Here is a 15,930-nt window from a genome sequence, read left to right on the forward strand (position 1 = left end):
AATAACTCAGTTGAATATTTCTTATGTTAATTGCCATTTTCCTTGTCTGTCTGTCTTCTTATCAAATTGTAAGCTCTTTGGAAGACAACAGCTTTTTATCTTTGTATCTCTCAGTTTAGCATTTAAGTGGAAATATTAAGCTATAATAAAGTGAAAGTAAGCATTTGGGAATGGTGGGTGGTACCTTTACACATCCCAAGTTAGTTAATAGTCTCATGCCTACTTGTTTGGTCAAGGCAGAAAATAAGCCAGATAGCAGATAGCAGATGTATAAGTGAAGCCTTGTCCAATTTATAGTGCCTTGGGGAAAATATGTATGCTGGGTGTTGTTATTGTTGTTTTCTGGGACATGAAAAATTGTGAAATCATTAAAATTTATGATATTCTCATCAGAACAATTTCCACTAGAAAATGGCATGAGTTGTTGTAGAAATAGTTGTAGAAAATAGTTGTAGAAATAGTTGTATTAAACTATTGGGACTGTTATCTTTCTTTTTCACTGTATATGTTATCTTTCCTTTTTACAGATGTTAGTCCTCAAAATTTTGGTCCCCTGTTATTTGAATCTCAGGAATAATAAATGATGTGAAGTAATGAAAATGGCTGTTTTTAAAATATCCTAAAACTTTATAGGTATCTAGGGTAAATTAGCTGCTGAGAATATTTTTTCTTCTATGAAACGTTTATGGGTTTTTTTTCTTGTCTTTATTTCAGAAAATTTAGTTTGCTTATAGAAAACCTGAAGCCATAAAAATCAAAAGTTACTTTGAATCTATTCAACCTACATGAATGTGTTTTTCTTATAGGTAATGTCATATTTTGATATCCAACATAATGTGACCTAAAATTGTTAATGGTTTATGTTAAGAACTAAACCCAAAGCACATATCTGCTATTTGCCTTCTGACATTTTTATTATGTTACAAATGTGACTATGAAGATCATGAAATCTTTTCTATGTTCTTGGTTTTCTCATTGATTTAGAGTAAGCTCTAATAAAATACATATAGTGTAACTTTTTAAAAATATATTTTTATTGATTTCAGAGAGGAAGGGAGAGGGTAAGAAATAGAAACATCAATGATGAGAGAGAATCATTGATTGGCTGCCTCCTGCATGCCCCCTGTTGGGCATCGAGCCTGCAACCCAGGCATGTGCCCTTGAGCAGAATTGAACCCAGGACCATTCAGTCTGCAGGCCAATGCTCTATCCACTGAGCCAAACCAGCTAGGGCTGTGTAACTTTTGATAAAATTTAGTTTTAGGGCATTTTCCTTTTTGCTGAAAAATGCAGTTGTTTTTAGAACTAATTTAACAACAAAAAAAGTGTAAACTTTTCTAAAGGTCAGGAATTCTAATCACTTACAAATATCTCAGTTAATTGTCCCCAGTTTCAGTTGTTGAAATTGAACATAAAAAGTTTAAGGTATTCCCTCAAAGTCACATTGCTAATAACTAGAGGAATCTTAGAATCTGACCCATCAGTACATTCCTGGAGTTCATGTCCTTAGGCATAAAATCTGCTGTGCTAACAAAGTGAATGAAAATTAAAAAAAAATAGACTCTGGAATCAAACATACGTGGGTTCAACTCACTGATCATTTAGCTATGTGATCTGTTTAATTAATTTATTTGTCCATGTTGTATTGAATTTCAGAAAGAATTGAGTTTCAGTTAATTTTTCACCAGATTAAATATGACTTAGAATTTGGACTACTGAAGAATTTTACTTTTATCTTATAATTTATTTGTTCATTAATATTTTTGAATGCCTATTATTTTGCAAACACTATTGTTGTACTAGTAAATACAACCATGTATAAGGCAAAAGTTCCTGATTTTATGAAGCACATGTATTATATCCTTATTAGCTCCTATAATATACCATCCTATAATATAGTATACCATCCTATAATAGTGGCCCAAGCCATAATTTGATTGAATCTCTATTTTATTCCATTCAAAATCAACCAGTATACCTGAAGTTTATCAAATTGTCTTCTGAAAAAAAAAATTGTTTCATATTAATCTCTATCCCTTAGAGTCAGGTGACACATTTTCAAATAACGTAACTATCATCACCAGTCTATAATTAACAAGCACAAAGACAAGCTTCATTACGGATGGAAATGAGTGGCTATTTGCCAAAATTAGGTAGGTCATCTCCTTGTCAAGAAGGATTTGGGACACAAAAAAAATGGTAATTAATGTTAATGGGAAACCCAAAAGAATCAATTCCTTTCCTGCATTTAGTCTCCCAGGATAAGTTTGGCTTCAGCTATTGATAGATAGGCTCCTTGAGTTTGGGAAAATGACACTGTGATTATTGGGCTCTTGAAGCTAGACATGCTTCTCTTGGGATTGACTGCACAATCATCATTACCCCTTTAGAGATACATTTACATGAGGATTAATCAACACTGGTCTAATGAGACTGCAGTTAGAAAATAGTTGTATCTGACATTGAGCTACAGAAATAATTGCAATTTGTAATCTTTGCTATCATTATAATTTCTAGTGTGGATTAAATATAGTAAGTATTAAGAAGATGCCTGGCTGGTGTGGCTCAATGGTTGAGCATTGACCTATGAACCAGGAGGTCATGGCTCGATTCTGGGTGGGGGCATGTGCCCTGGTTGCAAGCTCAATCCCCAGTAGGGGGTGTGCAGGAGGCAGCCAATCAATGATTCTCTCTCATCTTATTGTTTCTCTCTCTCCTCCCTTCCTCTCTGAAATCAATAAAAATATATTTTTTTTAAAAAAGAAGAAATAACACTTTATCACAAAAATTAACATGCCTCATCTACAGTGAGCAGATAAAGGACATTTGAATTGTTTTGTTTTGATTTGTTTGCCTTGCAACATCCACTTTTCTTTGTTTTGATTGTAGCACACTGACATTAATTTTTGGAATCACCCATTTCTCATTATCAGTCTTCTGACCCCAATTATAAGCATATTCTGCAGCCCTGGACAATCAGCATTATTTCTCTCTTATGGCCACAGAAGAATATAAACATGATCAAAGGCAGCCAGTCCAAGGAAACAAAATCATTGTATTTTTCTGGAACTATCAGGAAAATGAAACTTTTTATATCCTGGAGCTGATCTATAATAAGCCTGATAATGTTGAAGTTTTCCATGTGGGAATATATGGACTGGGTCCAAAATGGAGAAAAGTCACACACAAAAAGAGAGAAAATGAGTTTTGGTGGCACTGTTTGAGATTCTGGATCTGGACTTGCTGGAAAATCACTATCTGCCTTTAAGTATGCAAGTCACCCAGTGTTTTACCAAGCCAGTTTTGGTTTGATTCCTGTCTCTAAGAGTCATCTGGAATTGCTCAAAATTTCTTCCTCAAAAAATAGGGGCCTGGGTTAATATAAATCTGAAGCAAAAATTTGGAAATAAGCCCAGAAAACAGTTGTTGGCAAGGCTGAAGTGTCGGGGGGAGGCAGAGTCCCTGAAGACAGAGCCTTTAATAGAATGTCTTTCAACTCACCTATGGCTTGAGAGGCAATTCCAATGAAATTCACAAATGAGGTAGATGTTCTGAGTAGAGCAGCTTATCACCTCTTATGACAATATCTTTGATGCATAATACATAAAATTTCTGAATGAGTGATTTTAATGAGAATTATACCCAAAGGAGCCTTTAGCATGCAGTGTATATTGTAAACACTGAAATTCAGTACTGGATACACAGTAGGAAGATGAGGCTCAGATAGCCAGGGAAACTTGTTCCCCTGCTACTGGGGTTAGCACCAGTGATTGTACTGAGAGAATGCTTGCCACCATCCACATTCAAGGCATTAATGCTTCAATTTTGCTTTCTTATGTTTAAATTTGTGTGAAATGTTACTCATTGTGATTTTTTTCTTTCAGCAAAGTTTGGCTTTTTTGGTAGGAAGCTATAATGGTATGGCCTAAGGCTTTCTACATTAACCTTCTATTTTTCATGACTGTTGCTTGAGTCATAATTAAAAGTTAGCTGTAAAACGCCACATGGATTGGTCAGACTATTGGCCATTAGCCTTGGGTTTCAGGAGGGATATATTTTTGGTTTACAATATGTAGGTCATTACAAAAATGAGAAAGAATGAAAGATGCTTTTGACTGTAAGTCATTTATATTTTATAGAACAAATGCCTCAGGACTTACATTTTACTGAGTTTTTAATTAAAGGACACATAGAGTTTTATGTAACTATTAAAAAGTAAAAGTATTTCTAGGAAGCATTGCTTTGCTTCAACAACTTTTATAAAGTTCATTATCCTCATTCTAAAACTTTTCCAAAGATACGGTCACTAAAATGACTTCATGTATGAATAATATCCCATTGAATGGCCTACTTGTACCCTTAAACTTAACTTCAGGTGGCAACCCACTTTACTTTCTATGTCTAGTTATAATTGCTAAGCTCATTTTTCTGATTTTGGGGGCTCTGTGTAGCCTGGCATTATTTTTCTGAGCATGCTTTCAGTTGACAGAACTGAAACCAGCATAAAGAAGAAAAAGAAGAGGAACATTAATAAAAAATAAAAACAGGAGGCAAAAGAGAATTAAGAATTAGAAAGCATTAGGCACACCTGTAACAATGAATTTTGGCAGTACCATTGTCTTATTTATACACCTCATGCCCCAACCCTTTGTATGTTGCCCTGTTCAATATGGCAATCCACCAATAAATGGTAAATCAAAGGTCACAGCATTTCCGTTTAGTTACCCCAAAGGAAGGAAATTAACCTCTTTTGTCCCAGAATCTGTATATAAATCCAAGGAAGTACTCACCTTAGCTCTGTATGTGCATGAATGTAAATAATAAATTAGAAGTCAAATATGCTCATGTGATATCTGTGTTATTCATTGACATGTGAGCATTAATATTGACTCTCTAGCAAATTGTACCCTTGCTTATATATGCTTATTATATACTAGAGGCCCAGTACACGAAATTCGTGCACTACAGGGGAGGGTTCCTCAGCCCTCTCACAGTCCTGGGCCCCTCGGGGGAAATCTGACTGCCAGCTTAGGCCCGCTCTCCCTGGGCCTAAGTCAGCAGTTAGACATCCTTAGTGCTGCCGTGGAGGTGGGAGAGGCTCCCACCACCGCCACTATGCTCACCAGCTGAGAGCTGGGCTTCTGACTGAGCAGCACTCCCCCTGTGGGAGTGCACTGACCACCAGGGGGCAGCTCCTACGTTGAGTGTCTGCCCCCTAGTGGTCAGTGCACATCATAGCTACTGGTCGTTCCGCCATCCTGTCAATTTGCATATCAGCCTTTTATTATATAGCATGCTTATATATCCCCTATTTCACCAAGGAATGGGTGGTGTGCATAATAACTGATCATTATATACCGGCTGTTTACTGGTTGAGCAGTAAACAGTATAGTGCTTATGACATGGACTACCATATTACTTGAACACACAGATTATCTTAGAATGGTGACGAAATTCCAAAGTATCAGGCTTTTTCATATTTCAAAGTCTTTTTTACATGTCAGTCCTTTTTATTGCCCTTATCTACTGCTCTTCTTTATCTGCCCCATTCCTAAACAGCTTAAATATCATTTTCCAAGAATCTTTACCTGATTGCCCCCCACCCCCCCCAGACTATCGTAGGACACTGAGTTCACCCTTTCATAGCTCCTGTCCTCTCCCCTCCCCACTGCTTTATAGCACTTATTGTAATTGTGATGAATTGGCTAATACTTGTTTTCCCTGTTAGTTGGAAATAGATGCACTGCCTAAATCACTTACTTCTATATTTCTAATATTTTAACATCAAAGCCACTACATACATATTTTTATAGGCATACAGAGATGATTGAAAAAAATAATTGCAAAGAATGTTAACTCTAGAACTATGTTTGGTAAGTTTTCTTTGTAGTATGCCATCAAGTTTGGTAACCAAAGAATCTAACTGTGAATAGCAGGGCAACATTGAGATCTCAATACTAGTGTTAATGATCACAGAATAACTCCAGTCGCTATAACAAAACACCGCATTTCAGTAAGTGACACATACAAGTGTACTCCTTGCTCACATCATTTCTGTGGAGATGTTCCTAGTTGGTGAGTAGCCCTTCTCCATCTGGTGGTAATTCAGGGACTCCTTCAATCTTATAGCTCCACCGTATCTAGGGACTGGAAGTCCATTGCATTAAATAATCAAATTGGGGATGAACAAGAGCATGAGGGCATACCCCATCTTAACCACCTAAGTCCTGAAGTGAAAAACATCATTTTAACTTGCATTCCTTTGGCAAGAGCTAGTCATATGGTCCCATCTAGAGGCAAGGAAATGTAACTTATAGCCAGCCATCCACATGCCAGCCACAGCTATACACTATGGGTGGAAAAAGTAGGGATGTGGGGTGGACAGCTACTGATTTCTGCAGGCAAAAACCTCCAGGAAGCTGATTTCTAAGATTCAAAAAGCTAAGGTGCATCCTACCAAGAAAATTGACAGCAAAATGAACAATTCAGGCTCAACGTGTTTTGTTTTGTTTTGTTTTGTTTTGTGCAATAAAGAGATAATAACAAAATATCAGACAACACAGAAACCAAAACCTGTTGACCTAGTTTGTTTTTTATGGTTCTGTTTCTGTTTCTTACTGCTTGTGTTATTTGTTGCTTTGAAATCATGTGGAAATACAACCCCGGGCTGGGATAGTACAACAGACCTTTGTAATTTCTGTCTCAAATCTGAATTTGTTCTTTTATTACTTCCTCATACTTTTAACTGTGAACCCCTTCCAAAGTGAAATTGAATTGGCATATGTAATCACAATGTCTATGCCCCTACCCCATGTTTACAATGCTCTATCCCATCAAGACGATGTTGGATAATTGCTTTTTAAATTACTCCGGTGTATTTAACACAGCAGTATACTATTTGCCATCTTCACAAAACATGAAGGCTAAAGGTTACAACAGTATTTTACTAACAGAAAATACAAAAACAGGTGGCAATTACTAGAGTATTGTGTTCTGAGATTATAATACTGGCAGATCAAGCAACGATTCATCAACAGATGTTGCATTATGTTAATTCCTTCAATTTCAGAGAGAAAGGGAGTCTGCACACATGAAAACAATGTACAAACTAAGAGATATTGGAGATGTGCACAGAACACTAATATGTTGTATATAATCATTTCCCCCTGATAAGATCTCCATCAAAGTCAATTTTATTTTGGTCAAAAATTCATAGCAAGTTACCACGACTTTTTCCCACATTTATTAAAGGCTCATAGTTCTGAAATTTCTAATAATCTGATTTTAAAATAATTTTCATAATCTGTTATTTCAATTGGTATAAAATAACCCTTCCCACTTGCCACTATTATTCATTCAACAAAATCATTATTTTGTCATATAACCACTTATTCATTCAATTAATTGTTTTATTTTTTACCAGGCCTCACTATGTAAATAAAGCACCCTGCTAGGTGCTTCAGGGGATACACAGAATTATTGCCCTAAAAGAACTTACAACTGGTTCTTTCCATACCAACACTGTGCATTCCAAAACTGAATAATAATATATGACATCAGTGATGTGTCAGAAACATATATGGTAAATATTGAGTAAATTAAACAGATATTGTATGTTTATGAGTTCTGAGATTTAACTTTTTTATAGTGGAGATTGGTAACCAGGGAAGGCTTCTTGTAGGTGGTGTGAATTAAAGAGTTGGGAATTGCAAACAGTAAAAGAAAGTGCTAAGAACTCCCAAAAGGAAAATAGTGTGAAAGATTACAGAGAAGGAAGGCTGAGTAAAACATAAAGAAGGAAGAATCAATGGAGTATGACAGCTGGAGAGAGGAGGGTTCAAGGAGGGGAAGAGGAAGAGATTTGGGAGCTGATAAAATCACAGCCCAGTTTTTTTGGGGAAGCAGAAAACAATGTTTTATGAGTTAAGACCTTAAGGATGAGGAAATGTTACCCACTTTGGACTGTCAGGGTAAGGGACATAGAAACCTTCCTAGCAGAGAGAAGAACATGTGCAAAAGCCCAAAGGAGACAAGTATGTTATCTAAGGAACCATAAAAAGTTCAGTATGATGAAAAGGCAGTGTGCACACATGGAAAAGGGTAAGGGAAGACAATGGTTGATATTGAGTCAGATGAGTCTGGGTAGGTGGATTAGCTGGGCCAGAACCTTGAGGTTATTTTTAATTTTTATCATTTTAAAAAGATTTTTACTCTGCAAGGGTCAGGTGTCACTGAGAAGGAAGACAAAGTCACAGTGGTGAGGTAGATCACATTAAGCTGCAGAGGGGGTGATTTACAAGAGAAGGAAACCACTGGAGGCTGAAAGAATAGTAACTAGAAAATTGGAGGGACTCAGGTGACAAAGACCGGTGAGGTGGACTCTTAGTGCCTGGGAATAGGAAGAAGTAGATGAGTGACATAGTGAAGACAAAGAATTCATCATTTCTATGTGAACACATGATGGTAGTGTCAACTTAGGGTCTTCATAGCCCATATATTTCTCCTTTGGGATCCTTACCCCATGCTGTTATCAGGTGTATTAAAATATACACATGAACCCATTAAATATCATAAGTAATTATAATAAACTAGGGGTCCACTGCATGAATTCGTGCACTTTAAAAGGAATTGTGGGCCATGAGGCTGCGGTAGGCACAGTGGCAGGTCTCGGCCCATCCTCTGCACCCCCACTCGGGCCCTCCCGCCACAGCCCCTGGTCCCGTCTGCCAGCAGCCCCACTCCCACTGCTGCCAAGCAATTGGGGCTGGCGCTAGCAGTGGGTGCAAGCGACCGCTGCTGTCCCGATCACCCCTCAGGAGCAGGGGGAGGTGGAGAAGCCCTCAGGGTCAATCAGGGCCACAGCCGCTGCTCACACCCACTGATGGTGTGGAGTGATCGGCACTGGCGCCAAGCCAGCAGGAGGTTCCAATGGCGGCTCCAGCTCCCGCTGCGAGTGTGAGCAGGGCCAGCGCTGGCAGTGGGTGTCAGCGGTGGCTCAGGAACAATCAGTGGGTGTGAGCAGGGCTGTCGCCGGCAGCGGGTGTGAGAGGCGGCTGATGGCCCCGATCTCCCCTCAGGAGCAGGGGTTGGTGGAGAAGTCCTGAAGGGCAATTGGGGCCTGTAGCCACCCGCTGCTGGCACCAGGCACCGGCAGTGGATACAAGCAGTGGCTCCAGCACCAGCAGTGGGTGCAAGCGGGGCTAGCACTGGCAGCTGATGCAAGCGCTGGGCAGGACCACGGTACCTGAGAGCAATGAATTTTTAGTAACCACCAGAGGCTTACCCTGATAGCAGCAACTGGCACACTGCCTTGGTCTGGCACCCCCGCTCATCTGCTCCACCATCCTGCAGCGGCTGACACCCGCCATGTTCTGTACATGCCCCCTGGTGGTCGGTGCATGTCATAGCAACCAGTTGTCCAGTTGTTCTGCCATTCGGTCTATTTACATATTAGCCTTTTACTATCCTAATATATATAAAGAGCTAGGTACCCTCACAACTGAACGAGTGACTGGTCATCATGAAGTGCATGGAGCACTTCTCAGTCCCCCCGTCCCACGGCCCCCGAGCCGCTCACCATGAGGGGGTGGGACTGGGACTGTTGAGCGGCAGTGGCGGGCTGCTTCATGGGGTAGACCTGAGCTTAGTGGAGCAGTCGCGGGGCCGGGGGAGTTTTGCAGAGCATCCAATGGCAAGCTTTGCTGGGCGGCAGCAAGCTTCGTGGAGCAATCGAGGGGCGGAGGGAGCCTCGCAGAGCAGTTGCAGGGTTCGCGGAGCATCCTGGGGCGGGAAGCTTCAAGTAGCATCACAGGGCGACAGGGGCCATGCAACGAAGGCCAGGCTAGGCCTAGGGACCCTAGCTGTGCATGATTTCGTGAGCACTGGGCCTCTAGTATAGGATAAGTAAAAGTGGAATGTTCTAATTTTTCAAATTTTTAGTTTATCAAAAGATGCATTATTCATTTTTTCCTTATGATTTTAGCCTTATTAAGTTTGATTATACTTTATGATTCATATCTACATTAGAACTGCATTGAGATGTAGTTGTCTAGTCATAAAATGATTTGTGGACAATTAAGCAGTAATTTTAATTTTTATGTTTTCATATATGTGTATGTACATTTTATATATCATTTCAAAAATTTTCAGAAGCCCTCCAAAAGTTATATGACCCTAGGCACAGTACCCTACATGGAAAGTTGGCTTGGATGGTGGTGACATTCACTGATTTACCAGAAATCATCATGAGTGCCTCCACCATCCCTTTGCAGTTTCATGTTCTGAGGTTCTGAATCAATTCTTTAAAATTCAGTAAACATTGTGAGAGTGCTGTAGGCCATAGGCTAACTTTCCCCACCTCCTTGTGTGGATGTTAGTAGTGAACTCGCTGGGAAAAAAGGGAAGTGAGAAATATGCTTTCCACTTAGACCTCTCCCATCAATACAGTCAGTTGTGTTCTTAGGGAAGAAGGAGAAGAACACAGCTGCTGCTATAATCCAAGTAGACCCAGGCTATTCAGTGAAGCTACGCAACAACACTGATTTAGACTTTGTCCTTGACCAGTTGCCATTTCTATAGAAATCAGAGTCAGTGCCTTCCTCTCACTGGGTTACAATGGCCAGCTAAGCCGTCCAATGGGGAAGAGTGAGGAGAAAGAAAGCAAGGCACTTTCTGATGCTACATTACCATAAAGTAAAGTGAACTTGTGCTAGAGTTCTTGGGTTTATAAAAAGTTAAAATAAAAAGTGAATTTTCTTAAAAAGAGATGCTCTTCAAAAAATATTTCTTTTCAGTTACTAATATGTTACATAAAGTGCTCAAAATCTCATTTACCTTTATGTCAGAAGGTATCTTTGACCTGAGTAATTTGAAATGAATTTGTCATACAACTGGAGTTGATATCAGCTCTTATTTCTTTTTCTGATTACTTTTTAAAGAAAAGGAAAGTCATCTAGGAGACTAACTAGAAGAGAAAGGAAAAAATAAAAGGGGGAAGAAAAAGGCAAAGAAATAATCAAAAGAAGAAAAAGGAAAATCTATGAATGAACTTCTCAATGTAATTATATGGAGTCCCTACCCTAAATCTAATTCTCTTAGTGAGTATAACATAATGACAATCTCCAGATTAAGGAATTCAGTTTTTTTTCTTCCTGTCTTTAAAACAATGCAAAATTTAATTCTGTTCATTTATTTCAATACTATAGGGTAAAAATTATACCCACAGCACAATATGCCCTGAACGCCAGTGAAAGCTACATCAGAGATCCCACCCTCATATTTTTAATAGACTAGTTCATACCATCTCTTCTAAGATAGCTTTATTTCTAGCTTTTGGGATTTGATCAGCCAATGTGGTCAATATACACAAACTAGCAGCACAATAAACATCCTCTCCCTCCTTGTGTGTGTTCATGTCCAGAGAGAGGCTGAGAATTATCTGTGAACATGAAGCAGGCACCATGCTTCTGAAACAATAAAAAATCCTGGATTTCATTCTAAACAAACAAAAGATATTATATAAATGTGTCCTAACTGATTTCCTTAGCTCTTTGTTGAATTTTTGATACCTTAGTAATAATATCTCGGCTGCCTAAGCAATGCCTGCTACCAGGAAACAAAGAAAAGAAATCAGGTGGCAGGGAGTTACTCCTTTATTCTTTTCTGAAACTAGCTTTCCCTCCAAGGACTTTTTTGCTTTTATTCCCCTAGAGAAATTAATCTGCAAAATGCACACTACTGACCAGTTATTTAGTTCAACTGGAGTTAAAGTGTCTGTTAGAATGTGTGCCCAGTGTTTTGTGGAGTGCATTTCTTCCCTCACCAAACTCTGTAAAGAGTCCTTGTTTAATTATTAAAACAGTGAATTAAATAGATACCTTCCTGATCACTTGTTATTCTCCTAGAACTAAAGTAATTGCATGTAAATACCGATTATTATAACAAGCTTCACAGGTACTGGTTACATCTCTACCTTGTATATGGGAGACAACCACCTCAAGTTGTCTTCCTTTATGAAGTTTTTCTACAGCAACTCTAATCTCTTTTCTGAATCTCTATTGCCAGAAAGTTTTGTACCTCACTGATTTTGTCATTATTTTATCATCATTTTATTCTCAATTATAATAGGAGCCCCTTGAAAACAAAGACGGTATCTTTCCTATGTTGCCTGACACCCTCTCATTGAGCTGCTATTTACTGAAAGCACATCACATGCCAGACCTGGCTAAATTGGAGGATTTGTAAAATGTCCATTTGAATCCATTCTCCAGGGAAGCTCTCAATCGAGGAGGTGATGAATTTGGGACATGATACCGTCAGGAAGATGCAATTAGTTCTATAGACAAAGAGTTGTGAAGATATAAAAGATGAGCAATTAATTTTGCCTACTGTGATCATGTCAATAGATATTTAATGAAGGTTCTAAAATAATAAAATAAAAATTAGAGAAATTTTCAAGCAGAAGTAACAGCACAATCATGAAAAGAATTCTGCCAACATTGGCACAAAGCTATGAAAATAATAGGGGCTTCAATAATTATTTCATTTTTATAAATAAAGTTTCTTTATGTTGGTTGGAAAGATCTAGATGATAATTTTCTGCAGAATATAAGAAGCATCAAAGCCCTTTTACTTTGCATTTAATGTGCTGCTTTAAGTAAAAGCTGAGACAATGCAGTTATAAATAGAAATTTCCCAAAAATTCAATTTGATGTATTTGGTAATGTAAATCTACAAAATATCTTAAGCCTTTAATATTTCCTACTGTTCTATTGTATTTAAGTTTAGCAGTGTGTTTGAAGGACAAACTTTAGTCTACAAAGGCACAATGCCTAAAGTAACAGCATTTACATCCAGGTTGAATTCCCTTATGAAAATGAGAAAGGCAAAATTACTGCCCCAGTCATTTATTTAGGTATAAATATTTACCTTTGATTTCAAATTCTAATCACTTTTGTATTTTCCCCCTCATTTTTGCTAAGCAAAACTAAACATGGAGTTTCACTAACATTATGGAACGACTAGAGGCTGGATGCATGAAATTCGTGCAAGAGTAGGCCTTCCTTCCCCCAGCTGCCTGCACCGGCTTCCCTCTGGCACCCAGAACCTGGGCTTCCCTCGCAGCCCTGGCTTAATCTGGAAGGTCATCTAGTCTAATAGCATATTATGCTCTTTTTATTATTGATATTTGTATCCAATTGGACTCTACAGATGAGATGCTTAATGAATGCTTAATGTTTTCTATATGCATCATGCTAGGTAAAAGGGCTATAAACTGTGAACAAAACAGACATCAACCAGTGATCACATAGTCTTCTGTCTAATGGGAAAGGAAACAAAGGAAGAGCTGGCCATGACTCTGTGATCAAAACTCACAGACACAGACAATAGTATGGTGCTATTAGAAGGAGGGTTGGTGGGAGGTAGTAAACTGTAAAGGGGGTCAAATACATGGTGATGGAAGATACGACTTTGGGTGTTGAGCACACAATGCAATATACAGATCATATATTAGAAATATAGACTTGAAACCTATATAATCTTGTTAACAATGCCATCCCAATAAATTTAAGAATTAAAATAAAACAAAATGACACTATATATATATAAAGAATATATATATAAAGAATATATATATATATATAAAGAATATATATATTCTTTAATCCACTTAAAAAAAAGAATCAAATGGCTCACTGCCACTTTATAAAATACCATTTGAATTCAGTATCATGATTTATAAAACCATACATGGTCTGCTCCTAAATAATTCTACTTTATCTTCACCTACTTACTCTCTATTTTTACCACTTAACTTTAGAAATATAGTTCATCTTCAAAAATGTCAAGCTTATTCCCATTCTTGAGTATTTTCATTTGTTGTTCTTTCAACAAGATTAGCATCACTAATTTTCTAAATTCATCTAAAAGTCTATTGTTACTTCTAGAGAAGTCATTCCTGACCATGCAATTTAAAATGGGCTTCATGTACCTTCATTATTCTCTAAGAGTTTTTGTGGCTTGTATCACTTCCTGGAGTCATATTTCTCTCTCTCTCTCTCTCTCTCTCTCTCTCTCTCTCTCTCTCTCTCTCACACACACACACACACACACTCACACACACACACACACACACACACCACGCGCATGCGAGCACACACATGCAATTACTTTAAATGTCTGTTTCTCCTCTAGAAAGGTAAGTCAGTTGACTCTCTTGTTCACAACCATATCTCCAGTTTCTTTAACAGTGCCTTGCACATAATAGATGTTCAATAAATATTTCTTATTTTCTGTTGTTGATTTATGTATGCAGGGGATACTAAAAGGAAAGAAATATATTTTGAGTACAGTGGGGCCTTGACTAGGAGTGTCCCGACAAACGAGTTTTTCGAGATATGAGCCGTCTCTCGGCCAATTTTTTGCTTTGAGTTGCGAGCTAAAATTCGGGTTACGAGCCAGCTTCAGATACCCCACCGCTAGTTGGCGCAGCGAACATCACAGTGAACTCCACAACATCAGCCCAGCATCACCTGTCTCACTCGTTCACTTTAAGATTTGACATATGAGTAATTTGAGTTATGAGTTCCGTCACAGAACAAATTAAACTCGTAAGTCAAGGCCCCACTGTATTTCCTTTTAGAAATTTGTATCTTATCATCTAACATAGATTGATCTATTTTGGCCATCTACACTGTAATATCAGAAAAGAAAAACCCTGAACTCCTAATAATTACTTGATATAGAAAAAGTAGGACAATGCCATGGTCAACACTCTCCTACATTTGAGGCAGCCAATCGATGGTTCTCTCTCATCATTGATGTTTCTATCTCTCTCTCCCTCTTCCTTTCTCTCTGAAATCAATAATAATGATAATAATAATAATTATTATTATTATATATGTATATATGTATATATATATATATATTAAAAGCACATCATTAAAATCTCCAGTATTTATTTGTACCAATGTCCCATATTTTGTCTACTTATCCTCTTTTTCTCTTATTTGCTATTCCCCACTGTGGAAATATGAGCTGGCTGTTTGAAAGAACATTAGAAATTAGTTGGATCAAGCCGGCTATGTTCCCTCTTTTACTCATCTGTGATAATGAGCAGTCCCATGTGTGGTGAAGAAGGAAAATGAAATTGTCTTGGCTAGAATAAGAATATGTGAATACTAATTTAGTATCAAACCTGTTCTACTCCCTTATTAGAGACATGGATAAGCAACCAGTAAGGAGGGTATAACTTAAAACATAGATATTATATGGTGGTACATGTTAGAACCAGAATATTGAAATGACTTCTTTTTCTACATTGTCTTTATAATTCAAAGCTAAAGTAAAGTCTGCTCTCACTCATGAAGCCTCACCTAATTCTTCTAGCCCTTACCAACATCATTTTCTCATTTCCAAATTTTTGAATGACAAATAGATTTCAGGCCAATTCCAATCAGTTGTTTGGCTTCTTTGGAAGGATTTGCAGGACCAGTCAAGGCTTGGCTGGAAAGATAGACTTGACGATTAGCAGGGTGTGCTGTTGACTCACTAGCTGACTGAAAGAATAGCTGGCCTTAGCCTAGATTAGAACCAAGGAGATAATACAGGGCTATGGTATAAAGAGAGAGACCATGGGAATATACAGAGAGACAGTTGGAGATATAAAGAACACACCTTGGCCATTTCAGTCTAAAGTGGAACAACCCTGTCTACATACACCTCAGAGATCCCAGTGGGGTTCCCTGAAGCTTTGAACTGAGACTCTTTTTATGTGTGTTAAGAGGATGGGAAAATATTGCTGCTCCTTTTAGATTGACTCTTTGTGTTTAGAGCAGGCCATATACATCAGGATCACCTGTACAGCACTAAACCTGATTGTGTGGCCCATCTCTAGAGTCACAGATCATGTTTGGAGCGAGATATCTGATA

This window comes from Myotis daubentonii, chromosome 5 (genome assembly GCF_963259705.1).
Source record: "Myotis daubentonii chromosome 5, mMyoDau2.1, whole genome shotgun sequence".
Classification (NCBI taxonomy): domain Eukaryota; kingdom Metazoa; phylum Chordata; class Mammalia; order Chiroptera; family Vespertilionidae; genus Myotis; species Myotis daubentonii.